Source organism: Apium graveolens, chromosome 4, assembly GCF_009905375.1.
Source record: "Apium graveolens cultivar Ventura chromosome 4, ASM990537v1, whole genome shotgun sequence".
In the NCBI taxonomy this organism is placed as follows: domain Eukaryota; kingdom Viridiplantae; phylum Streptophyta; class Magnoliopsida; order Apiales; family Apiaceae; genus Apium; species Apium graveolens.
Genome location: NC_133650.1, coordinates 215,401,858 through 215,428,580, shown reverse-complemented (window position 1 = coordinate 215,428,580; position 26,723 = coordinate 215,401,858).

Below are 26,723 nucleotides of genomic sequence, written 5' to 3'. Positions count from 1 at the left end.
TCACATTTCATGGCTGCAACTTAATGGACTTCTTCTTTCCCACAGAAATCAAGAGAGTGATAAGTTTACTAAAGGATAGGGATACTGCTACAAGAGCATGGAGATCTATTTTGGCTGAATGGTTAATTTTAAGGGAGGAAAGAAGAGCAAGGAATGAAGCTGAATATGAGGAGAAGATAAGGAAGTATAATGAGGAAATTGAAATGTACATTAAAAGATCAGAAGAACTCAAGGCCAAAGGAATGAGCAGAATTTATAAGGATGGAAAATTTCTAAATATCAAAGCTGACAAATTCACAAGATTTAGGATTGATTTGCTAGATAATTATCCAAAGCTAGACAGACTCAAACTTGTGGAAGCTCTAACAGGGACACCAATCATAGAAGAACTTGAAATTCTTGTTTACCTAAATGACCTCATTAGAGAAGAAACAGAAGAAAAAACAGTCTTTATCTGATGGATGTAACAATTTTAACTCTGTAAACCACCTAATGTATAAATGTTGCAATTGTGTCAATTTTTATATTTTAGTCAAATTTTCCATTGTAGCTTGGGGTTAATCTTGTTAACAGGCATGAATTTGTGATAAGCAATCTTCTCACAAATTGGGGGAGATTGTTGTGCAAGACATGCCTGCACTATAACAAGACTAAGCCAAATTGACAACCCTAAGTAAGTTGTATTGTAATCTTAGTTTGCATTTTGTATTGTAACATTTAAAGTCTGTAAAAATGTTCAAGGGCAGACTGGAGACTTTTTCTGTAAACAGTATCAAGCCTAAGAATTCTATCTGGAAGAAGATCAAGAAGATCATGCCTCAGAAGAATTATGAAGAAGCTTGGAGTTGAATAAATCTGTTTTGAGAAAAATGTTCAAAGTCAAGATCTCTACAAGTCACAAATTTAGTGTTATAGAGAAGTCATTCGAGAACTCCAGAATGACTTATAGAGAAGTCAGGAAAGCTACTAGAGAACTAAGAGATATCAACAAGCCAAACTGAAGACATAAAGATTGGAGATATCGACAAGTCATTTCTTCAATAGAGAACTCTAGAGATATCGATAAGTCATAATATCACTAGAGATCTCTGAGATATCGACAAGTCAAAATATCACTAGAGATTTCTGAGATATCGACAAGTCAAAATATCACTAGAGATATCTGAGATATCGACAAGTCAAAATATCACTAGAGATCTCTGATATATCGATAAGTCTACTTGTCACTAGAGAATTCAAAGATATCGATAAGCCAAAGTGAAGACATGAAGATAAGAGATCTCGACAAGCGAAATTCTCTTATAAAGAACTAAAAGACCTCTACAAGTTAAAATAACTATAGAGTAATGAGAGATCTCGATAAGCCATTATACTTATTGAGATGTCAAGTTCTGTATATACCAAACTGGAGATCTCGAGGTAAAACTTAAAGTACAAAGTGCAGACCAGTTCAATATCCAAGATTATCAATCAACAAACAATCCAATCAGTTGGATTGACAAGTCTATAAAAAGCAGCTTCAAGAGTACAAGATCAAATGCCAAGATTAACTGGCAAAGTAAAGTCACAGGCGTGCAAGATTTGAAAAGATACACTAAGCCATAAATAGAAAGATTTAAATATCCAAAAATAGGGTTTAGTACATGCTACTGTATGCAGTGTAATAACCAGTGTTTACTGTTTTATAAAGTAAACACTGGTTGCTTTGGTTTAGAGAGTAACAAACAGATCTGAAATATCTTGTAACTCTCAAGAGAGAAGCTGAGTTCTTATCATAACAAGAACCCAGAAATTTGTAGCAAAACACATACTTGATTTTAATATAAAATTAAGTGAAGTTTTGAAAGATAGTGTGTTCCTGTGCATGTATTACTATCTTATTTAAAGTATACTATCTTTACAAGGTACATTTCTTATCTGCTTTGTTCACCAAGCTTAAGAAAAACAAAAAGCCATTAAAATTATCTAAAACACATTCACCCCCCCCCCCCGTGTTGTATTCATTACCTAACACATCCCACTAAAATTTATAGTATTCTCTCCCAAGAAATTTTTCTTTGGTGAAATACAATACATAAATGAATGTGATTTCATTGGAAATAATACAAAGTCTGTCCATCGACTCTAGAAGGTTTAAATAAGTGTCTGTAGCGTTAGCCCAAAGCGTTAGCTTGTATCCGCGAAATTCTTTTTGTGAAAATAATCGAATTTAAAAAAATGTCTTATAATGCCTACAACTACACATTGAGGTCATTATCATGATCAATCAACATATAATTATAAACTGTTTAAAACCACTAAATTTCTATTTCATAACTTATATATTAATCTCCCAATTAAATAATTGAATTATGTTTATCTCCTCATAAACTAGAATTATAAATTATCTACCGATTTTTTTCAATTCCTAAAGATACAACAAAGGGTTCACGACTCCCTGAATTGTGTACTCTACGACAGATTAGAAAGGCAGAGAAATCACAATACAATCGCATAATCATATTTAACCAATGAATATTACCTAATTCCCAAATTATGGAATTAGTTACTCATAATATATGAAGTAAATAAACGCATATATATAATTTAAACCATTATGACAAGAGTATAAAATTAAGAAAGATACAACTTGATGAAATAACTTAAGTTTGGAGTGAATCCCTTCAATCCTTGTTTGAGTTCTCTCGACCTCTCTATCAATCTCAATAATACATGCGATATATGTATAATCCTAACTAAATTATCTTTTCAACTTAGATCAGCTTTTTTAGCCGTAAAAATGTGTTTTTAATAATCTAGCTCAAGCCCCTTGAATGTCATACTAAGGGCCTTCAAACTTGTTGAAAAATCCTCCTCAAGACCCCTGAAAACACGCTCAGGGATCTTGAATTGAAATAAAGCTAAAGTTGATATGGTCAGTCCCCTTGAGCCAAAGCTCAAGACATGTTTTCTCTAATTTTTGTCTTCTTTTAGCTTCCTCATCGCCTCTTGCACCGCACTCCATTAAAACTCCCTACAAATATAAATAATCACCAACTTAGCGTCCGTCCAAGTTAATGACAACTAACAATAATTATTTAGGACTAAAGTATCATATAACAAGGCTAACGAGGTAAAATATATTGCAAAATATCAATAAAATTATCGTGTAACAAAACCCCCAACTTAGACTTTGCTTGTCCTCAAGTAAATCTAAACTAATATGACTATATACAACTAACTAATACCACTTTCTTAAGGTGATCACGGTTACATTTGACATATGCAACAAGTCATTTAAACACATAGGTAGCCCTAGTGGATGAGTAGGATCTCGTGATGTCCCATAGTAAATGTACCCACAAAATCCATCAAATTCATGGAATATTCAACTATCACACCTAAAGATCGACAATTCAAAAGATCTCAAATATAATAGTTTATGCCAAGTCAGATATAACCTTCAAAATTTGTAACAATTTTAGACATATCAAGCTCACACCCCAGATCACCACATTGTGAACATAAGTGCAAATGTGTGTGTATGTGCACACGCGCGCTTAACTTAACAACATGCTCTCTACTGAACCAAGAAAAAGACATACAAGTTTCAACATGAAAAGCCATGCGGCTTAATAACTCCCAAGTTGAATACTAGAATAGATCTTGAACACTTCGTTACTCAGCAATAGCCATCATTCAGTGTTAACATTGATACAATACTACTATGTAACTATATATGGTTTTTTATATGCTTGGCCTAAGGTTAAGGCTCCTCAGTGTAAGTGAGTTACGACCGCCATAATACTTCACAAGCTCGGTCTAAAGGGTAAGTGACTCCTCAGTGTAAGTGAATTATGACTGCCAAAAGATTTTGCAAATCATATTATACACACACATATATATATATATATATATATATTAAGTAGCTTATTTAATGGTGCAATGGTCGAGATCCTATAAGATTTATGCACTAATACTCATGTAATGAGTGTTGGGTCAGTAATTTCAAACCATAAAGGCTTTAGGTTACTAGGAAAGAAATCCTCTCAGACTTAATTACTCAAGTATTGATGATCCCAACCAAGTCAAGTATACCACTTTTATTTCTCTTTTTTTTGTTTAATTTATGACTACTATCATACATCTATTTTTTTAAAGACATTTACACCACATATCTCCCCCAAACTGTAACATTTACGTACTAAGCTCAAAAATGAATAGTCAAAATTCTAACCGCGGGGATTGGGGCCAAGCCACGAATGTACTGAGGCGTCAGCCCTTGTCCTTCACCTTGATTATCGAAGCCACTTCCTTCAACCTTAGGGGTATAAAGGCATCTCGTAAGATGGGTTGGTACTTTCTAGAGTCACGACCGTTGATAACTCGTTCCCCACGGGTTGAGAGTTTAACAGCGCATGCAGCTATTGAAGAGGGGGATTCGTCCCTTGGAGAGTTGGGGATTCGTCCCTGTAAGTGGATCTTAGATCAGGGGATTCGTCCCTTGAGGTCGGGCGTCAGTAGCTGCAGCTGGAACTCCCCCGCTTTGTGTGACGTAGGTTGAGTGAGCTGGAATCTTAATGGAGGATGAGAGTGTCCTTGTAGGTATTGAATCGATGCTTTCACCGTTAGTTCTGCTCCATGTGTTCACCATGGTTGTTGTTGTGTAACATGTTATGGAATAAAAACTAGGATTTATTAGTATTTAATGCTAGGGTTTGTGAGTTTCGAGCTTAAATGATTTTTCTCGCGTTCGTGGACTAACTGTCCTTACAAGATGCCTACGTATCTCCGTGTTGCAGAGAATCAAGCCAAAAACACAGTTTTAGATTGAGAGGTAGAGCCCTTTATATAGAGGTGAGTCTAGAGTTAGACTTGTGTTGGGAGACTTGGTGGATAAGTCTCCAACTTAGATGGTAAATAGGATTGTTGTAAGGCAACGGATTCTAGAGCCTTCCTTGTAGCCATGTTGGATGTCGTGTCTCCAGTCTTCCAGTCGTTTTGGGCCTCGCCCACGAATAGTTTATGTTCGTGGACTTTGACGACCTGGGCCGTTCTTACACCGTGATAGGCCTTGACTGACCTTGTTTGTATTGGGTTTTGGATGTATATATGAGTATGTATATTTGCATATGTATTCGTAATCACTACATGATAATGAGTTATAGATGCATGCTATATATGCAATAATTAATAGATTTTAATAAATCAATGATGAGATGAAATAAATTTTATAATTATAAATATGCATATTAGTGATGTTTTAATTGAGGGAATAAGTATGAGATACAGATTTTATGAGTATTAATGTTTGGGTATAAATAGATATTAATTTCGGGTAAATGTAAAGTAAAATTTTATATAAAGGTATTAATTATGTAATAAATAATGAGTATTAATGGTTGAAATGAATATTTTATGAATAATAATTAGAGCATTTAAGATTAAATTTGCTTAGTGAACCCCTTGTTATTGTATTATATTAATATTACATAATATATTTAGACAGGGCTGATAAAATTGGAAAAAATGCTTTACAACAACTAGATTCAGTAAGTGAAAGAAAAAATGCATTTAAAACAACTAGCTTTAGTAACATGAAGAAGACACTACGTAAATTTAGAGCACAACTTGGATTAAATGGTAGCTCATAAAATGAAGCTACAAGACGTCACCAAGATATTATAAATTAGAAGCAAAATATTTCATATAATTTTTCTGTCTAGGGATATGAAATTGAGGTTGATTATCGAAGATGTTTTACTAGGGCATAAAAAAAATATTCAGTTACTTTTGTAACAAAGGTTTGGTTTTCGAAGGACATGAAGAGTCTTCAAATTATTTGAAAATAGGAACTTTCTTGAGATGATCGAATGGTATTATGAGAATAATGCAGAAGTTGGAGAAACATCATCTTCCAATGCTTCATGAAATTGTTAATTTATATCCCCTTATATACAAAAGAAATTAATAAAAGTTCATGCTCAAATTCTTTTAAATTGGCTAATACTAAGAATAGTTTTATAACAATTATGGTTGATGAGTCTTGTTATATTTCTTAGTGAAATTTCTTTATAAAAACAAATGTCTGTTGTATTGAGATTTGCAAACAAAACAAGTTGATGTTATTGAAAGGTATATTTCGGTGAAACATGTAAGTGATACTTCATTTATCATCGAAAAGTGGTATTGTACATTTGCAACTAGTAATGGATTGGTGTCCCTTTATGTGAGTGATTTTTTTGATCGTCTATCTCGAATTGGGAATTTTTTTGCGGCTTCATATAAAAGAAAAAATAAATGATTCTACACAAATAACATGAAATTATACTTAAACGTTTAGAAGATGGTGATATATTTTGTGAAATAGGAATATTAAGAAATTTCTTTAACTCAACTAATATTGTTGTACAAAACATGCATGTACTATAACAAGACTAAGTCAAATTGACATCCCTAAGTAAGTTGTATGATAATCCAAGTTTGCATTTTGTATTGTATTACTTGAGTCTGTAAAAGTGTAAATAGATTAGACTGGGGTATTTTTCTGTAAACAGTTTCAAGCCTAAGAATAAACTCTGAAAGAAGATCATGAAGATCATGCCTCGGAGAAAGTGTGAAGAAGCTTGGAGTTGAATAACTATGTTTTAAGAAAAACATTCTAAGTCAAGAAATATACAAGTCACATATGAAGTCATATAGAGAAGTCATTCGAGAACTCCAGAATGACTTATCGAGAAGTCAAGAAAAGCTTATAGAGAAGTGTTTGAGATATCGACAAGCCAAATGAAGATATGAAGATTGGATATATCGACAAGTCAAATTATCATTAGAGATCTCAGAGATATCGATAAGTCAAAATGCATATAGATATCTCTGAGATATCGACAAGTCATTTCTTCATTAGAGAACTCAGGGATATCGACAAGCCAAAATGAAGATGTAAAGATTGGAGATCTCGACAAGCCAAATTCTCTTATAGAGAACTCAAAGACTTAGATAAGTCAAAATAACTATAGAGATATAAGAGATCTCTATAAGTCATTATACTTATCGAGATGTCGAGTTCTCTATATAACAAACTAGAGATCTCGATATGAAATTCAAAGTACAAAATGCAGACCAGTTAAAGATCCAAGATTATCAATCAACAAACAAATCAATCACTGATTTGAAAAGTCTACAAAAAGCAGCTTGAAGAGTATAAAATCAAAGGCCAAGATTAACTGACAAAGTAAAGTCATAGATAATCACGATTTGCAAATATACACTAAGCCAGAAATAGAAAATTTTAGTTAACTTAAAGTAAGGTTTAGTACATGTTATTGCATGCTGTGTAAAACTTGTGTTTACTAGTTTTATAAAGTAAACACTGGATTCTTTGTTTTAGTTGTAAAAAATAGATCTAGAAAATCTTGTAACTCTCTCAAGAAAGAAGTTGAGTTCTTTATCAAAAGAACCCAGAAATTTGTATCAAGGCATACTTGATTTTGATATAAAATTAAGTGAGTTTTGAAGATAGAGTGTTCATGTGCATATTTTATTATTTCTGTTAAAACACTTTATCTCTGCAAGTTAGATTACTTTGTTCACCACATCCATAACAGTTCAAAAATCTTAAAAACAATCCAAAACACATTCACCCCCTGTGTTGTATTCATTACCTAACAAGTGGTATCAGAGCAAAATTTGAAAGCAAACAGATTAAAGATCTTGGAAGAATGAATACACAGAAGCTCAGCAGTATCGAAATCCCTACCTTTGACAGATCTAACTACACATTATGGAAAAAGAAAATGATGTTGTTCATAAGGATGGCCAACCCATTATATATCCAGATCCTTAAGAATGGGCCTTTCACCCCCATGGTAAGAGTTGAGGAATCTACAGATGGAGACATGGTTATTCCAGCACATTATGCTCCTAAAGATCCTCCAGAATATACTGAACTTGAAAAATAAAAAGTTTCTCTGGATAGTGGCTTGTAGCTGATTTTAATAGATTCACTTGACAATGTAATGTACAATAATATTGTCAACTATGATATAGACAAACAGATATGGGAAAAGATAGAAATTATGTGTGAAGGAACAGAGGAAGTTAGGTCAAACTAAAGGAGGATTCTGGTTTCTCAGTATGAGGGGTTTATGGCTAAACCAAAAGAAGGAATTAATGAAGTTTTTTAGAGGTTCAATAAATTAATAAATGACTTATAGCTGCATGATAAATATTATGAAGCTGAGTGCTAGCTCTTCCTGACCATCTTGAACAAAAAATATCAGCTATTAGAGAATGAAGAGATTTAAGCAGAATGACTTTGGAAGTTCTATATGAAATCTTGAAAACTTATGAACTTGAAATGCTGGAAAAAAAGTCATTAAAAGCACATCATGGTCATGTTGTTGATGGTTCAAGTGCTTTTATTGTGAATGACAGAGAAGAAAGTGAAGATGAGCAAGATGATCAAGTTTCAGTTGTTCAAGCTATGGAACAAAAGAACAAAGGACCTCATAAGCAAGTTGTATTGGAGCTGGAGGAAGATGAATATTACACCTTGGATGAGCTAGATGAAATGGACCAATCATTGGCTTACTTCGCTAGAAAATTTTCCAACATAAGAGTCAAGAAGCCAAAACCAATCAAAGGCAATGGATAATCTTCCAATAGCAATAATTGGAAACCAAAACCTCAGTACAATTCAGCTAGCAAAGGTGGCTACAAAATAGGATATGTGGACAAATCAAAGATAAGGTGCTTCAACTGTGATGAGTTAGGTCACTTTGCTACTGAATGCAAAAAGCCTAAAAAGGTGAAGAAGGATAAAGCTTACTTGGAAATGGAAGCAAAGTATGAAGCTCTCTTGAAGAAACAGACTGGATAAGCTTATATTGCAGAAGGAAAGAGTTGGGATGATACTGATGTTGATGATGAGGATGAAAAAGTTGAAAACTATGCACATATGGCTTTTGAGCATGAGAAGCATCCACTTCAAAATTAAAGGTACCAACTCTAACCATTATTGATTTAAATGCTAGTTAATATAAGGAGACTATGAAAAAGATGAGTATGGAGATGTTTCATATACACACTAGCTTGGTAGCAGCTACTGAAGAAGTCAGTAGGCTAACAAAAGTTAATAAGAAGCTTGAGAGTGAGAAGCAAAAGCTGGATCTGCTGCTTGTAGAGCTTGATTCAGTCAAGCAAGAAAATAAAAATTTTAAAAAGAAGAGAATAGATTGAGAAGAATGAGGTGAAACTGAAATCATTCAGAAATGTATCTGAGTTGGTTGGTCAGTACCATAAGAAAAATAAGCCATGTGCTAACATAGCTATTGGTCTTGATTATGATGCTTTAAATAGCAACAAGAAAGCCGTTGTTGATAAAGGAAAAGTGACTGAAAATGAAGATGTCCCAACTATGTCGAGAAAGGTTGGTTCACCTATGTTCAAAGCATGTGAAGTAGATTTCAGTGAAAAAGATTTAATCATAAAGAAATAAATTGTTGATGAAGACAATGAAATGAAAAATGCAGAATCAACTCCAACTTCCAAAGATGAAAAGAAGCCCATGGTCAACCAAGATTCCAAGACACCTGTCAAGGAAGTAAAAACTGAAGATGCAAGAAAGAAGAAGAAGAATACAAATGGAAAGTTTGGGATAAACAAAAGCAATAATGTTGCATATGTTGCAGATGCTCTAAGAAAACAATGTCAAAAATGTGGCTCTGTGAATCATCTAACTCACCTTTGCAAAAGGGTTGTTAGTAAGCCAGGAGTAGGAGCATGCAAGTACAATAAAGCAAAAACTGAATATCCCTACTCATTTTGTGACAATTTGATTGCATACCTTGCAACATGAAAGTAATGACAAGTTGCCACAAGCTGAGAGTTGATCTTAAGGAAATCAATATTGAGTCTTCAGCTAAAAAGGACAATGCACATCATTCAGTGAATTCTATTCTTTCTGAATTATCAAACAATACCTCTATCAAACCTATTAACAAGAGAAAAGTACCCAACGCTGCTTGGGTTGCTAGATACACCTAAAATCATTGTGTGTGGGGTAAAGGAAAGAAAGTCATATGGATCATAGACATTGGATGCTCAAGATATATGACAGGTGATATGGCCCTGCTATCACAATTTGAGGAGAAGGCTGGCCCATTAGTAACTTTTGGAGACAACGACAAAGGTTTCACAATGGGATATGACAAATTGATTTCTGGAAATATTGTCATTGAAGATGTAGCACTAGTAGATGGTCTTAAAGTGAATCTTCTTAGTGTTAGTCAATTTGTAGACAAAGGTTTCAAGGTCTCATTTGACAAAGGAGAATGCACTTTTATCAGCAAAAAGACTGGTGAAGTTGCTCTGAAGGGAGCAAGAAAAGGAAGCTTATTTATTGCAGACTTAGACTCAGCAAATAAGGATGAAATTTATTGCTTCTACACCAAGAAATCTGTAGAGAAAAGCAAGCTATGGCATACGAAGCTATCTCACTTAAATTTCAAGGTAATCAATATTCTAGTCAAAAAGGAGTTAGTGAGAGACATGCCTAATCTGGAGTTTGCTCAAGATGAAGTCTGTGATGCTTGTCAAAAGGGAAAAATGAAAAGATCAAGTCACAAGAGTAAAACTGTAAATTCTATAAGTGCACCCTTACAACTTATTCACATGGACTTGTTTGGACCAGTTAATGTCCTGTCAATTTTAAAAAAGAGATATGAACTTATGATGGTGGATGACTACTAAAGATACACATGGGTAGAATTTATGCATTCCAAAGATGAGACTCCACATATCATAATTGAACATATCAAGAAGATTGAGAAGCAGACTAAAGATCAGAATTGTGTGAAAAGATTGAGGAGTGATAATGGAACAGAATTCAGGAATGCAACCTTAACTGAATTTTCTAAAGACAAGGGCATTGTTCAAGAATTCTCATATGCTAGAACACCTCAGCAAAATGGGGTAGTTGAGAGAAAGAATAGAACACTAGTAGAGGCTTCTAGAACGATGTTGCAAGATGCAAAGTTGCCAACAAGTTTTTGGGAAGAAGCTGTGAACATTGCATGCTAAACACAAAATAGATATCTCATTAACAAGAATCTTGGAAAGTCACCTTACTCAATCCTGTCTAAAAGAAAGCCTACTGTGAAGTATCTTCATGTGTTTGGAAGCAAGTGCTATGTTTTGAAGGACAACTCTGAATATGTGGGAAAATTTGACTCTAAGGTTTTTGAGGCAATTTTTCTAGGATATTCATTGGAGAGAACTGCATACAAAGTCTATATGATTGATCAGAAGAAAATTATGGAGAGCACAAATGTTACTTTTGATGATGATAAATGTCTAGACTTGGAATGCCTTAGTGAAAATGAAGCTGAGACCCTACAATTTAAAAATCTCAACATTGATAGTGATTCTGATGATGAATCTGAAGTCAATACAAATCACAGAATTGATGAAGAGTTAACTGAACAAGTGAATCATGAGAATGGATGCTCATATCATATACCTGAATTTGATAGCACAAACTCAGGGGGAGAAAGATATGAAGGTTCTGGAAGTCATACCAATGACGAAGAAGAAACTGAAAACAGAAGTCAGCAAACTCACAAAAGGAAATGGGCATAGAAGTCATAATGCAAATGCAATTATTGGTGATCTCAATGCTGGAGTGAGGACTAGAAGTGCAACTGCAAATGAATGTATGCATGCTTGTTTTCTTTCACAAATTGATCCTTAGAAAACTGAAGAAGCTCTACTTGATCCTGATTGGATATCTGCTATGCAAGAGGAGCTAAATCAGTTTGAAAGAAACAAAGTTTGGTAGTTAGCCAAAGAACAAAAGTGTAATTGGAACAAAGTCGGTGTACAGGAACAAGATGGATGAAAATGGAATTGTCACCAGAAACAAAGCAAGGTTGGTTGCAAAAGGCTACTCATAAAAGGAAGGAATTGACTATGATGAAACTTTTTCTCCAGTTGCAAGACTTGAAGCAATAAGGATTTTTCTTGCATTTGCTGCACATTCAAATTTTAAAGTATATCAAATGGATGTCAAGAGTGCTTTTCTTAATGGTGAGTTGGAAGAAGAAGTTTATGTACAACAGCCACCTGGCTTTAAAGATCCAGAACTTCCAAATTTTGTATAGAAGTTGCTCAAGGCTCTCTATGGACTAAAACAAGCACCTAGAGCCTGGTATGACACACTGTCAGATTTTCTACTAAAACATGGATTCACTAGAGGAACAATAGATAAAACTCTCTACTACAAGAAGCATGGTGATGATATGATCCTAGTTCAGATTTATTTGGATGATATTATCTTTGGTTCTACAAATGAAAAGCTTTGTCAAAGATTCTCCAAGCTTATGCAGAGTGAATATGAAATGAGTATGATGGGGGAATTAAGTTACTTTCTTGGACTTCAAGTCGGTCAAAGAAGTGATGGAATCTTCATCTGCCAAACTAAGTCAGTCAAAGATTTATTAAAAAAGTTTGGTATGGTTGATTATTCACATACATCTACACCTATGTCTACAACTATAAAGTTGGATGAATATAAAAAGGGCAAGTGTGTAGATATCTCAAGCTATAGAGGAATGATTGGATATTTGTTGTACTTAACTGCAAGTAGACCAGACATCATATTTGCTACATGTCTGTGTGCAAGATTTTAAGACAATCCAAAGGAATCACATTTGATGGCTGTAAAGAGGATTTTCAGATACTTGAAGGGGACTCCAAACTTGGGATTATGGTATCCTAAGAGAACTGGTTTTGAAGCCGTTGGATACACAGATGCAAATTTTGCTGGATGCAGGGTTGACAGAAAGAGCACTAGTGGAAGCTGTCAGTTTTTTGGACAAAGACTTGTATCCTGGTATAACAAGAAACAACAATCTGTGTCAACTTCCACAGCTGAGGCTGAATACATAACTTCTGGAAGTTGTTTTGCTCAAGTGCTTTGGATTAGAAATTAGCCAATGGATAATGGCCTAGAGTTACACAAAATCCCAATTATGTGTGACAGTACTAGTGCTATATCAATTGTGGTTAATCCAGTTAATCACTATAGAACAAAGCACATTGATGTAAGGTACCATTTATTAGAGAACATGCTGCAAATGGTACCATTGAGCTCATTTTTGTTCAAATAGAAAAACAATTAGCTGACATTTTTACTAAATCTTTGGATGAAGCAACTTTCACTAGGCTAGTAGGTGAAATAGGAATGCTAAATTATTCATCCTAAGCCAAGAACTCAACTAGTGTTTTGTAGCAGATTAATTTCTAGTAAATCAAAATTAATTTGATTTAATTGGAAATTTACAGGAATATGATTTATAAATATTTCAGAAGTCTCTGTATATTTATTTTTCAAAATTCAAAAATTTAGCTTGGAATTTTTCAATTCTAAGAAAACTGTCTAAATGTTGATTTGCATTTTCAATATGAAAAATTAGCATAAGGCTGAATCAAAATGATCAAAAGTATATAGAGAACTGAGTTCTCGATAAGTCTAATTGACTTATCGACAAGTCATCTTAAGACTTCTCGAGTGAGTTCTCGATAAGCTTTATTATGACTTATCGATATGTCATTATAGAGTTCTCTATAAGTGTTAACTCACAGATTTCTATACAAGTATATTGTTAGACTTATAAATAACTCAGAACTGAGATAATTTAATTTAATAAACTATTTTGGTAAAATACATTTGACAAAATTATTCTGATTTTATTTTGATTTATTCATATAAAAGTTGGAAACAATTCAGCCCATTTAGGATAAATTCGAGGGTAGGGTGTCACATGACATTCGTGTTCACATATGAGGTCGGGTTTCCAATTAAACAATAAGGGTGATGCATATAAAGGCGTAAAAACAATTGAAAGCAAATAGAACAATAGTGCATAATAATAAAATTTTAAGGTCAAGGTATATCAAGATTAGAATAAGGTCTGAATCTAGGAATAACATGCTTAATTAAAGGAAACAACAGGGAATTCTACAAAGTCCAATAATACAACAACATGAGAGGTAGAAAATGGAAAGAACTAAGGCTCCACTCCGTCAGAACGGGGTTCGGTAGTCTTATCCTCTCGAAGCGTCTTCACAATACTCTGGAGCTCGTCTGCAACCATCTGGATGATATAGTGGCTGGTACGGTCTCGGTGTGATGGCATCTCATCAAGCTTAGCGTTGACGTACTGAACCAAAGTCTCAAGTCTCGCGGTCATCTGCTCCTTAGGCTTTCCTTCATAGCTTCGGCTGTCCGGATACACATTCTTCAATCGGTCTAACAGTCGGTTGTACTTTCCCTGAAGCATGTCGAACTCGCGCCTCAACTCAGCATACACAGAGAAAACAATTGTGTCAGTCGGCCCAGAGGATGATGAGGAATGCGCCCTTTGCTAATATACAATACATAGATATATATAAGAGGAGTATTAATGATAGATCTGCTTAACCTACTCTCTCGCATAATATCCTATAACTTATACATATATCCAATAACCTATTTGGGTTGTCCAGGGACTCTAAACCGTAGCTCTGATACCAAAACCTGTCATGCCCCGATATAAAAATATATAAAATACAAATTATTATAATGACTAACAAAAGAAAATAAATACATCTGAATCCAAGATCTTACAGTTTAGGGTTTGGAACATCCCAACATTATTAACTATTACAACCTGATTTTTTTTAATATCGAGTCCTCACACAAAACGATCACTTAATCTACCTGAGCTCGAACATACGCATCGGCATCACAAGTCATACGTGCTGTCTGCTTGAATCTAACCATATCTGCTAGCTGTAATATCAGGGTGAAAGCAAGTAGTGAGCCAAATGCTCAACAAGTGCTATTCAAAATAATACATAAATCAATATAAAGGAATTAACAATGTGAAGGAAGAGCTAATAATAACAAGAGATAAACTTTTGGGTGATGGCATCATTTATTTGTAACAAAACCATTCAAAACCATTTCTTTATCAAAAACCATTTTATGACACTACGGATTACAGCCGGTGATTAGCCCAAATTAATCCCGGACCTCGCTGGGTTCTAGAACATTAATGGGATCCCTAGGAAACTTTTAAGCCTACAAATTAAGAGCGGAAAGGACTTGCGTCTCAGTCCAAATACACTATCTAAAGAAAATTATTTGTCCCCCTTTGGGACTGAAAATCAAATTCTAATTTTTTATTAAAAACTGATGCCAAGTGATGGTTAATTTCTTAAACAGTAAGCATCTTTATCAAGGGTTCTAGATCAACTTTGAAGCACAGGGAATAGGTCCACTAAATTTCAAGGCCATGATCAACTAGACTATATTTTATCAAGGAAATTGCAAGGTTTCTATATACAAGGATTTTGACAAGGAAATTTAGCAAGGTTATCGGATAGTATGAAGGAACAAAGTCAAACTAGGTCCAAGGTAATGGTTCCAGATAAGACATAGGTATTAAAGTATAAAGAAGGTGATCATTAATGGTTCCATATAAGATTTAGGTATTAAAAAATAGAGAAAGTGAGCATCAGCTCAAGGTACAACAGAGTATCATGCTTTAGGGTAAGGTAGGGTTATCAAACAATTATGAACAATCGTTAAGGAACGACTGACTTTTAGGTATCAAGACAAGGTTAATGGGTATAACTTGCTCATGGTTCAACATCATAATTACTTTGGTATACTAGCAAGGTATGACTTTCGATTTACTGGCATAGCAATCTTCAAGTAAAGTTTAACTACTTACAATAAATACTAGAGGGTTCATGTCATTTTCATTTAATACCAAGATAGATTTGAAACCACTTGGTTCATGTATATCAAGGTGAATTAGAATACTCGCATCATATATAAGAACTAGTTATGGCACACTTGCAGTGTAAATAAAAGATAGGTTGAATCACTTGCCTTGAGAAAGGCTTGACTAGACTGGCAGGTAGGAGCAACTGGAAGCTTTACTCGACTTTAATGGCAAGTTTACCCTCGTCTCGAGATCCTACATAAATAATAATAACCTCATTATAATATGTTCTCACCAACTCAACTTATTTGCAAACCAAAATTAAACACAATGACATTTAGGCCTATATACACACATATTTACAAGCACCTTATAAGTATATTAATACACATAGCCACTTATGCTCACATACCATATTTAAGTACAAAATACTATAACACATACTATATTGTATCACTAAGCTTGGATGATCTCACTCCACTTACCTAAGTCTCTTGGTCGCTAAACTAGACAAAACTCCAAATTTTGGCCTCCTAACTCGAAGTGCCTTTAATAAACCATCCAATTCCTATTGACCCTGAATTGGGCCTTACACTCTAATGGCTTTACAATATCTTTCAACTATGGTGGTCAACCAAATCTTCACTCATGAGTGTTGTAAAACTATGTGATAAGTGATTGTGCTCATTATAGTAAATTTCAGGATGACATCTATGGTTTCTTTGGTGCTTATGACAGTTTTACACTTCAAGTTTACCTCTAAAACTTCTACACTAGACTCCTCTGATCATAAGTCAACTCCCAAACTTAGTGTGGCTCAAAGGCCTAGCTTGAGCCTCCCTAGGCCTAAGCTTAAAGTCCACATTTCCCCTATTTTCTGGGCAGAAAAGGGTTCTGATTTGAACTAACTTATGACACATGATTCTAATTCAAATCCTATGAACTATGACTGTAAAAACTCCTCTGACACTCCCTATAACTAAAGCCCAATGGGGCCTAATTAGGGCCTACCTATGACATGGTGAAAACTTCCCATTTCTAAGTTGTAACAAAACTGTCCCCTGTTGGACAGATTTTGTGTTTCCACTCGTGCACCTAACCAAACGACTTACAAACCTCTAACAAACACCTAAAACCTAATTTATACTCCTAGTGCTAGCTTCTGGTGACTTGGGCCCCAAAGTGCACAATAATGACAAGGTCAAATCTCACTCTAAACTAACTCTCCTACACTCAATATTGGCTTAGTGGAGATCATCCTTACCTAAGGTGCAACATAGCAAAAACAAAAGTTAACACACTACACTAATTACAAGTCATCAAATTTTCAAAAACAACAACTTATATTCTTTATATATATATTCGAATTAAAATCACATATCAAGGAGCACAAATCCAAAATTAATATCTTAACTCAACTGTAATTAAAGCCTATTAACAATTATCAATCCAAATGATCAAGAACTTTCAAAAAAAATCATGAGTTGATTACATGCATGCATGCCTTCGAATTTCATAAACCAAAATCATATGATTTCCATTATAAATTTTATCATAAAATCAACATCCAAGACTAACATAGACTATAACTAAATGATCACTTAGCATGCAAAGGGTTTTATCAAGTTTTTATTACAAAATTCATGCTATTATCACAAAAACATACAAGAATTGAACAAGGCAACAAAACACCATCCATTCGGCTCCTAACAAGTCATGGCCGAATGGATTAGGGTGAAAACAACATTTGCATAAGTGTAACACACTCATGTCTAGCCATTCGCATCCTTATGATAATATAACTCATGGTCAAAACCTTATATTCACAAGAATCAAAGGTGTTCACTTTGAGTTTAACAAAACACCACCATGCAAGGTCAAAACATAGGTTTTTCACTCTAAACTTTTTGGATTATGAATGATCTAGATATAGAAAGTAACATTTAATTGAATGGAAGATAGATGCTTGAATAAAAAATAAAGAAAAGAGGGGGTGGGGCTTCGGCTATGGGAAGGCCGAGAGGGAGGAGCCGAGAGGGGAGGGAGGAGAAAAAGGGGAGGTGAAGTGGTGGAGTGAAAATGAAGTGATCATGATACTTGTGCTTGTTTTTATGCTTTTGATTTGACTAAATGTGAGTGGAATTAGTAATTGACAATAGTAACCTTCTAGCAAAAGTTGGGTAAATTTCCATGCAAGGACAAAGACATAATTTGGCTAGTAAAATGAGAGTTAGTGGGGTTGGAATTGTCTTTTTAGCCCTTCAAGTTGAATTGGTGGGTATTTGCATGCAAGGGTATTCATGTAAATTGCTAATTACTAAACAACTAATTTTCAAAGATTTACTTTTATAAAATAAAATAAACATTCAAAAATTATAAAAATTGTACCATAAAATAACTCGAATTTTTAGAAATTTTATGAAATCAATTTTATGATTTGTGAATGAAATAATTTTTAAAAGAATATTTTCCATGGTAAAGAATATTCTTTATAAATAAAAAATAAGAGCAATTAATAAAACTTTCGCTTTGAAAAAAATTCATATTTTAAATAAAGCAATTTATAATGCAGCAAGTTCCATTCACACAAATGTACAATCAATAAGTATATTTATAATCGACTCTAATAATATACAGAGTTCGCAAATAATATTACACAAAATGTCGGTCGTAACATAGACAGTGTTCGAAGCATAGGAATCTGAATAATTGAAAACAAGATATAGACAAAGGTTAAAGAAGATAGCTGCAGTTTTGAAGTTATACTTACTGAAAGGGGTTCATTTATATGTTCAAGCGTTAGTGAAGAACAGTGAATGAAGTATTCAAGATATAAGTAGCAATGAAGACGTTGTCTAAAGTACCAGAGAGGATTCCAGTGAAAGTATATTTGTTTATTTACAGTGAGTGTCCGAAGCGATAAAGTTGTTGCAAGCTTAACAATGTAATCAAGGTTATAATACGAAGACCTAATCGAAGTTAGTCGTCTGTGAACCAGACCAGTTGCACTAGGCGTCAAAAGCTCGTTAAAGAAATTTGGGTATTATTTATAGAAGAATTTTTCAGTTTAGGAACGTACTTGGATTGAACCTTTATCTGTTAAAGTACGAGAAGAGGTGCGCAGGGTATACAGCTAAGCAGCTCGAGGCCAAGTTCAAAGTTTAACTGTTAACTTAAATAAATTTATTTAATGGACTTTAATATAATTTATTTAATAAACTTAAAATGATTTATTTTATAAATTTTAAATAAAATTATTTTATAAATTTATTTAGTTTATTTATATAAGTTATATTTAAATTTATTTTATAAATTAATTTAGTTACAATTTAAATTTAAACAAAAAGAAAAAGAAAACAAAAAAGAAAAAAGAAAAGAAAAATAAAGGAAAACAAAAAAGGAGAAAAGAAAAAGGAAAAACAAAAGAAAGAAAAAGAAAACAATAAAAACGTGAAAGAAAAAGAAAACAAAAAAAAAAGAAAACAAAAAAAGAAAACAAAAAAGGAAATAGACAAGAAAGGAAACCAGGTGGCTTTGTTTCTGTTTAAGTACAAAGTCACTTGTACTACTACGGTCGCAAGTAAGTTATACTTGCAAAGAGAGGTCGCAAGTAACTCACTAGAATTACTTGGTTGCAGGTAATATGAGCTGAAAATTGTAAGGCAACTTACACTCCTACATCCTGGTCGCAAGTAATATTTGGTGCAAAATATAATAAGTATAATTGTTCCCTTTGTGTGCGCAAGTAAGTGATAGAAGTCCTGGACGCAACTAACTTCTCAACCACAAATTTATTGATTCAATCAATTATTTATGTGGTTCATTTTTAGCCATACATTTGAATTGATATAAAGTCTATGCAGCAGCAGATCAAGCAATCAGAATTGTTCAGTTCATCTTCTTCTCCAACGAGAGCTGGTGAAAATAGAAGCAAAGATATACAAAGTAGTTCAAGTACCTTGAATATCCGTTTAACTTCTTACCGGGGTAACATTATAATGACCAGTTTAACTCTTGTATATTCATAGGGACATTATAATCGTTACCCGGTAATTAAATCCTTAGACATACAAAAGCTAGATCATGGTATAGGATTTAATTTGTAAATCTTTGTAGAAGCTAGGAACTTTGTTGTCCTTAGATTGTAGCCGGTTATTTATTTACCGGAGTGTAGCAACACCCCCGAAGATTTATATATGAATATATACTTCCCCGAATATCTTGTGTTCCTCGTTTTATCGTCCTAAACACTATTCATCTCAAGAACACGGAACCACTAACCGAACACTAAATTTTATATCCGCAAAAGATTCGTAAGAATTTTTTAATTTAGTGAGTATAGTATTCAACCCCCTTCTACGATATTTCGGGACCTAACAATTGGTATCAGAGCTGACTGATTGATACACAAATCAGGATCCTTAAATGAATTTATTTTATTAACTTGTAATTACATAAATTTATTTTGTAAATTTGATTTAGCAAATTTATTTTATAAATTTTATTTAAATATATTTATTGTATGAACTTAATTTAAATAAATTTATTTTATAAATTTGACTAAATTAATTTATAATTTAAATTTTAGTAAATAAAATTTTTAATTTAAATTTTATTTCTCGGTTCATTTTTTTAAGACAGTTGGCTGCCAGTAGAGGTGGCCAAACGGGCGGGCCGTGCATGCTGGGCCGGTTTTCCAACGGGCCGAATTACCTATCTTCGGACTCGTGAACGGCACGTCTTAGTAAATGGGCTGTGCCGGGTTCGTGCCGAGTCACCAAATTTAAACTCGTGTCCAGCTCGCGGGTTATACGAATTAGACGAGTCAACAACAGAAGTGCAGAAATAGACTTGCCAAGTTAGATGTTAAAGAATTGGTGGGGCGAATTAGCGGGTTAGTTAGCGGGTTAGCGAGCTAGGCGGGCTGGTTTGCTTTTTTTTTTTAAACAATTATTTATGGCAAAGTAGTGAAGCAGATAGAAGTTAAGTGTTAACACGTGTTGTGCAGCTGTAAGCCTGTAAGCAATGATGACTATTAATAATTTAATTATAATAATAATAAAACAATCAATCAGTTGCATGCTTTACTTATTAATATATAAACAATTATGTGATGTGTGCCTGTGCTGAGCAGAATGGTTGAGCAGAAAGGGTTGAACGGGTTGGAGTTCGAACGGGTCGGCGGGCCGATGCGGTTTGCCGATCCGAGTCAGTGCCGTTCCGATTTAACGAGCCGTGCCGTGCCGGTTATCGAATCATGAATATTGAAACCGTATTCGCCCCGTTATTTTCTACGGTCCGTGCCGAATTTTTTGTTGTTTGTTTAAAGATCTATTAGCTGCCATTTTTTTGTTGTTTGTTTAAAAATCTATTAGCTGCCCATTTTGGTTAAACAAGTTGGTAGGTACGCTGGGTGTGAAATGAACACGCGGAAAATCGAATAGAAAAACAAGGCAGCCAGTGTGTTGCAAGTCACGCGCGGGGAAACAAAGCAGTGCCTGTCACGCGCGGGACGCTACACGTGCGAGTTGGTGGAGTCTAGTCACGAGCCAGGGTCACTTCGGCATCGCAAGTAAAAAGGGAGGTGAAAATTTACCAAGGCAAACTCACCCAGGAAGCTAGATAGGTCGCAAGTAAATTATGCCATTCAATTCGTGCGTGCAAAATTTTTTATTTTTTGACTTATTTATTTTTTCCAGAAAATTTAAAATTCTTAAATTTAAATTTTTCTTAAATATTAGTTTACGTTTTATTTTAATTTTTAAGAAAATTCAAAATTCTTGAAAATTATTTTTTTCATAAATATTTATTTTTGATTAATTTTATTTTTTAAGAAATTTAAAATTTTGGAAATTTAAATTTTTATTAAATAAAAAATTAAGAGTTCTCAAAGGACTGATAGACTCAAGATTCCTCTGAGCGTTAAAGATGACTTTAATCTTTCGAAGAAAATATGATTCCAATGAAGCTGATTTCAAGACCTATAGAAGAAAATTGTGGATCTTCCTCAAAGGCTTACTCCATAGGATACCACTGGATTTTCAGATGCGGGAAAGGAATGAAATTTCTACGAGTACAATTTTTCTCGAAGATTTTAAGACAACTCTAATGATTCCATATTATACAGTCACACAGTGGTTTGTAACAATGCTACATATATCAGAGAATCATAGAGATCAAAAAGTCAGGAATTGTGGAGTTCAGAGAGAATAGTGGGGACATACAAATATCTCAGTTGTATGCATTAAAGTTGGAACCTCAGAATATAATATAAGAGTTACCGATATATGAATCAGAGGAAGCTCAGGTTGAAATACTTGAGGGACTGGATGACAGGGCAGTGTTTCACATGTCAGGGAAGTTCAGTCGCATTAAATTCACAGAAAATACAAAAGCTATATCCAAGGATCAAGCCTATCTACTCCAAAGTAGAGAGTTTTACAGATTCAGTTCAAGAGGTGATTTCAAGACTGAGATTGGGACAGAAAAAAGATTTGATAGTTACAGTTTTGACAATATATATGTGTCAAGTAACTATCAAGGGTTTTGCTACAACAGAACAAGAAGTTTGACAAACAAAGATGAGTAGGGACTCAGTTGAAGAGTTGAGACAAAGGTGGAATGTTTTCTTAGGGAAACAGCCAGTCAAAACTTATAGTACATCGGGAAAGAGTTGGGATGGATCAGATGACGAGAAGGAAAATCATGAATATCTTGCTTTCGCAGCAATCTCTGAAGATGGTCCAACTCACATATCTCAGGTTTCAATTTCTTGAACCACTGTAATATTTTTCCATCAATGTTCAATGCATGATAAGATCTTAGTGTTTAAATGTTTGACACTCGTACAAGCATGCTAGCATCACACATAGATGATGCTGAACTAGTTCACTAGAATATTCTTCTGGTAACTAGGATTGATGTTTAACTTGTGCATGGTACTTTAGATGATCTTAAATATGTGTTTGAATATTTGTTGTACATGATAATTGCTTTAGTGAGATATATGTTTTCCAGCACTTAAGACCTTTGTTTATGCTTACTCTCTGTATCCTATTACAATATGATTTATTTATTTGATCTGAATTATTTGTTAATATGTGTTAGTTTATATTTGGATTGAGATAGCTAGATGAGATACATCAACATAAATGGACTAGATAGAATTAGTAATTTTTTTGTTAATTCTGTTTGTTCCATATCATGCCTTTCTTGCTTAATTCTTATGCGTAATGTTTCTGAATGAATGCCATGTATTCTTAATGCAATGCTTATTTATTTCTATGCCATGAATGCATCTCCTAGAAATTGCATTAACTGTAGAAAAAGCATGTTTAGGATTACAATAGGGCAAAGACTGCTAGTCCTCCTTATGCAAGGTTGAAACCATTTTTCCATTGCCTAGAGACAAATTTGTCAAGGGTATTAAAATGGAGAAAATGGTCGGTCAAAGATAAGAATTAGCATGATAAGGCTGCAGCTATTGTTATCTCTATTTACAATAAAATCTCTAATCCATCTGGACCCAAACTGATAAGTTGGGTACCAAGAAATGTTAATCCATTTGTCAGTGCAGGACATAACAGGTTAATTGATTCATATGTATTCTTGGTAATTCATACTCAAGGAATATGATCAAAGAAAGAGCCTCATAATCAAATGTGATTGACATAAGCTATTCCATCGGTAATCTTTAGAGATGACAACAAAGGTTTTCATCACGGGACAAGCTATACAGAAAAAGGGATGTCATCATGGATTCAACAATTACTATCATCGATAACAACTAATCATTTGTCATTGATAACAATTGAAGCATCTGTTATTCCCAGTGGACTAACAATGAAATTTACAGAAGGGGGGTTGAATGTAAATCTCAAAACTTTTTCAAGTTTTGAGCAGTTTCTAAGGCTAAGTGTTTTTTAGAACAAGTGTGTGAATTTCTTGAAGCTAATACAGACAGATATATATTCAAACACAAATGTAAAGAACATAAAGAACTTAAAAACTTTTCTGGTGGATTTGTTGTTCCACCAGAGATGTGTTATTTCAGAAAATCTGTGATTCAAAGAATTAAATCACAGTTGCTTCCTAGTACAAACTAGATGATTTTCTCTCTGAATTTTTCTAAACAGCTCTGGAAAATTCATATTTAATTACTAGCTGCTACTTGGTTTAAATATCACCAAGTTTACAAGTGAAGACAAAACTGTAAAATACAATTAAAAGATTCTTCACATGTTTCTTCTTCATTTCTCTATCAAATGCAATTTAGGCTTGGCTGTAGATCTTTGAATACTTCCTTGTTTGCATCAGAATGGAAATGCTGCATTTTCTTGATTCCTCCTAGAGGCTTTCACATTCCAGTTTGTCTCTGTCAACCCATGTGCCTCTGTCAGCTTGTGAATTGTCACTATCAACTGCTAATGAACTAAGCATCCGTTGAAGCTTTCATCCCTTGCTGCCTTATCCGTTGAGGCTTTATCCGTTGAAGCTTTATCCGTTGATGCATTATCAGTTGAAGTCTTTATCTGTTGAAGCACTTATCCGTTGATGGATATTATCTGTTGAAGCATTAGAGACATCCGTTGAAGCTTTGTTTCTTATCCGTTGAAGGTCTTCGCTATCCGTTGATACTTCTTCACTTATACAAAATTACAAGGCATGAAATATTTAAAATTAGCCCTCCTATTTGCATATCCACTAGTAGTCAACATGACTGATAATTTCCTACAACATCTAAGAATTACAACTTGAATCCAGAGAATGAAATGTGCTACAATACTAAACTTATTGCTAAGTAAAGCTACTCCTTCAATGGATAGCCAAGATGGTCTTATCCGTTGAGGCTACAAACACTAGATTTCTACTTAAGTGTTTTGTTTAACTTATCATCAAACTAATACACATATTCCTAACAATCTCCGCTATTTATGTCTACGAGAACTGTAGGCATAAATTTGGGTTTAGCTTGATGATAATAAAACACTTGAACAATATATAAACTGTAATAAAGCAGAAATTCAAAAGTGCTGCAAAAATGTGTATGCTGAGATGGAATTGAAGAATTACATTTATTCCAAGGGTGCTCCTTTAGCCTGAGCAGATTAGTTTCTTTTCCTTTGATTCCTTATTTTCTTTCCTAGCCTCCTGTCATTCTCCTCTATTTGAAGTTGAAGTTGTCTGTAGAATTCAGCTTCATCTTCTTCATTGATGTCCAATTTAGATTGCATATCCTTGAGAGTTTCATTACTGGCAATCTTGAGCTGATCTTCAATTCTGAAAAATCTTCTGACTCCTTTATTGTCTCTAAACTCCATCAACCAATGAGGTGATTTGTGAACTGTAATTCCTCTTTCTTGAATGAGTAATGTTCTAGGCAAGGCATTGGGCTCCCACCAAGTTTTTCTTATGTTGGCAATCTTGTTGAGAATCTCAGTCTTGGCAGTCCTGGTAAAGCCAGAATACCTTTGTATGGCTGAGTAGACTCTAACCAAGGTAGAGTAGCCTTCATTCAGAATTCTGTAGAGAGGCCAAGTTCTTTCCCCACTTCCTTTGTATTTGAACACTAGTCTTTCTGGTAGCTGTCTGTAGGCAGCTATTCCCCTTACTTCCTCCAGCTCATCCAGATAGAGTTCAATGTCTGAAAATTCTTTTATGTCACAGATGTGAACATAATCATCCTTAGAGGCTTGAGGCTTAGGCTTAGGCTTCTATGTGAATTTGATTGAGGCTTTAGAGGGTATTAATTTGATTCTTCTTTTCTGCTTCTTTGATGGTGGAGAAGAGGTTAGAAAGGTGGGTAATTTGATGGTGTCCCAATCAATTGGTTCCTCCTTAGGAATGATTGTTTCACCATGAATATTTATGAAGGGGTCAGGCACAATGGGTTCAGGAATAGAAGCTAGTGGTTTGGATATTGATTGGGTTTCTTCAGTCTCATCTACTAGCTTTCTCTTTGCATTGGCCTTCTTTCTGTTCCCTTTCTGCCATTCTTCTCTTTCCTTACTTCTTTCTTCCATATCAGTATCAACCATGTCCCCCATAGCTTCATCTTCACTTTTGTCTTCAATTTCTTTCTGTTCTTCAGCCTGACTTGACTTTAGCTGTTTTTCAAGCTTTGCTTGTGCTCTTTTGTCAGCCTTTAGCTGTTTGGCTTCTTCCTTCAACCTTCTGGTTTCTTCCCTCTTGGCTATTGAGAATTTGGGATGTCCTTGCATCACACATATGCTTTTTCCCTCTCTGAAGATAATAGCCATTTTCCTCCTTACAGCCACATCCATGGTCTCTTTGAGCTTTGTGATACTTCTACCCAAAAGCTTGTCTTCATCAGGCTTTGGAAGAGGAAAATCCACTCCTTTCATCTGAGCAAGGCTTAGAGGATTCTTTGTAGAGTCCTTGTTGGATCTGTTGTTGGGCTTGAGAACCATAGGTTTCAGATTCTTGAAAGAAGTCTCTCCAACCTTATTCCTCCCTCCTGGCTTGAGCTCCACAATAATTGATTCCACTTTTGTGCTGTGTTTCACAGATTGTGATTGAGAAGTTGTAAAACCAAATATTTGTTGCATCTTTTCATCAATCTTCTTCCTTTGCTCTTTGACTTGCAATTCAGCTGCTGTTATCTGGATTAGATCAATTCCATCAAGCTTTCCTTTGATTTGAATAATTGGAGAAGTGGTGAAGGCAGGAACTAGCACTTGAGAAATTTGAATTGTTGTTGATGGCTCTCCTTCCCCTTCCCCTTTATTCTCCCCCTTTTTGTTATCATCAAGGGTAGGGGTCAAGCCTTGTGCTTTTGCCAGCTGTATGAGTAGATTTGTTTGAGTTTGTTGATTCTGAAGAATAGTGACCATAGAGTCTTCAATGATCTGAACTCTGGTTTCCAATCTGGCCAGCCTCTTGTCAGCATCAGATTCTTTCCTCAGTCTCCCCAACAAATCTTGCATAGTACCATAAGGTATGACTGAATCC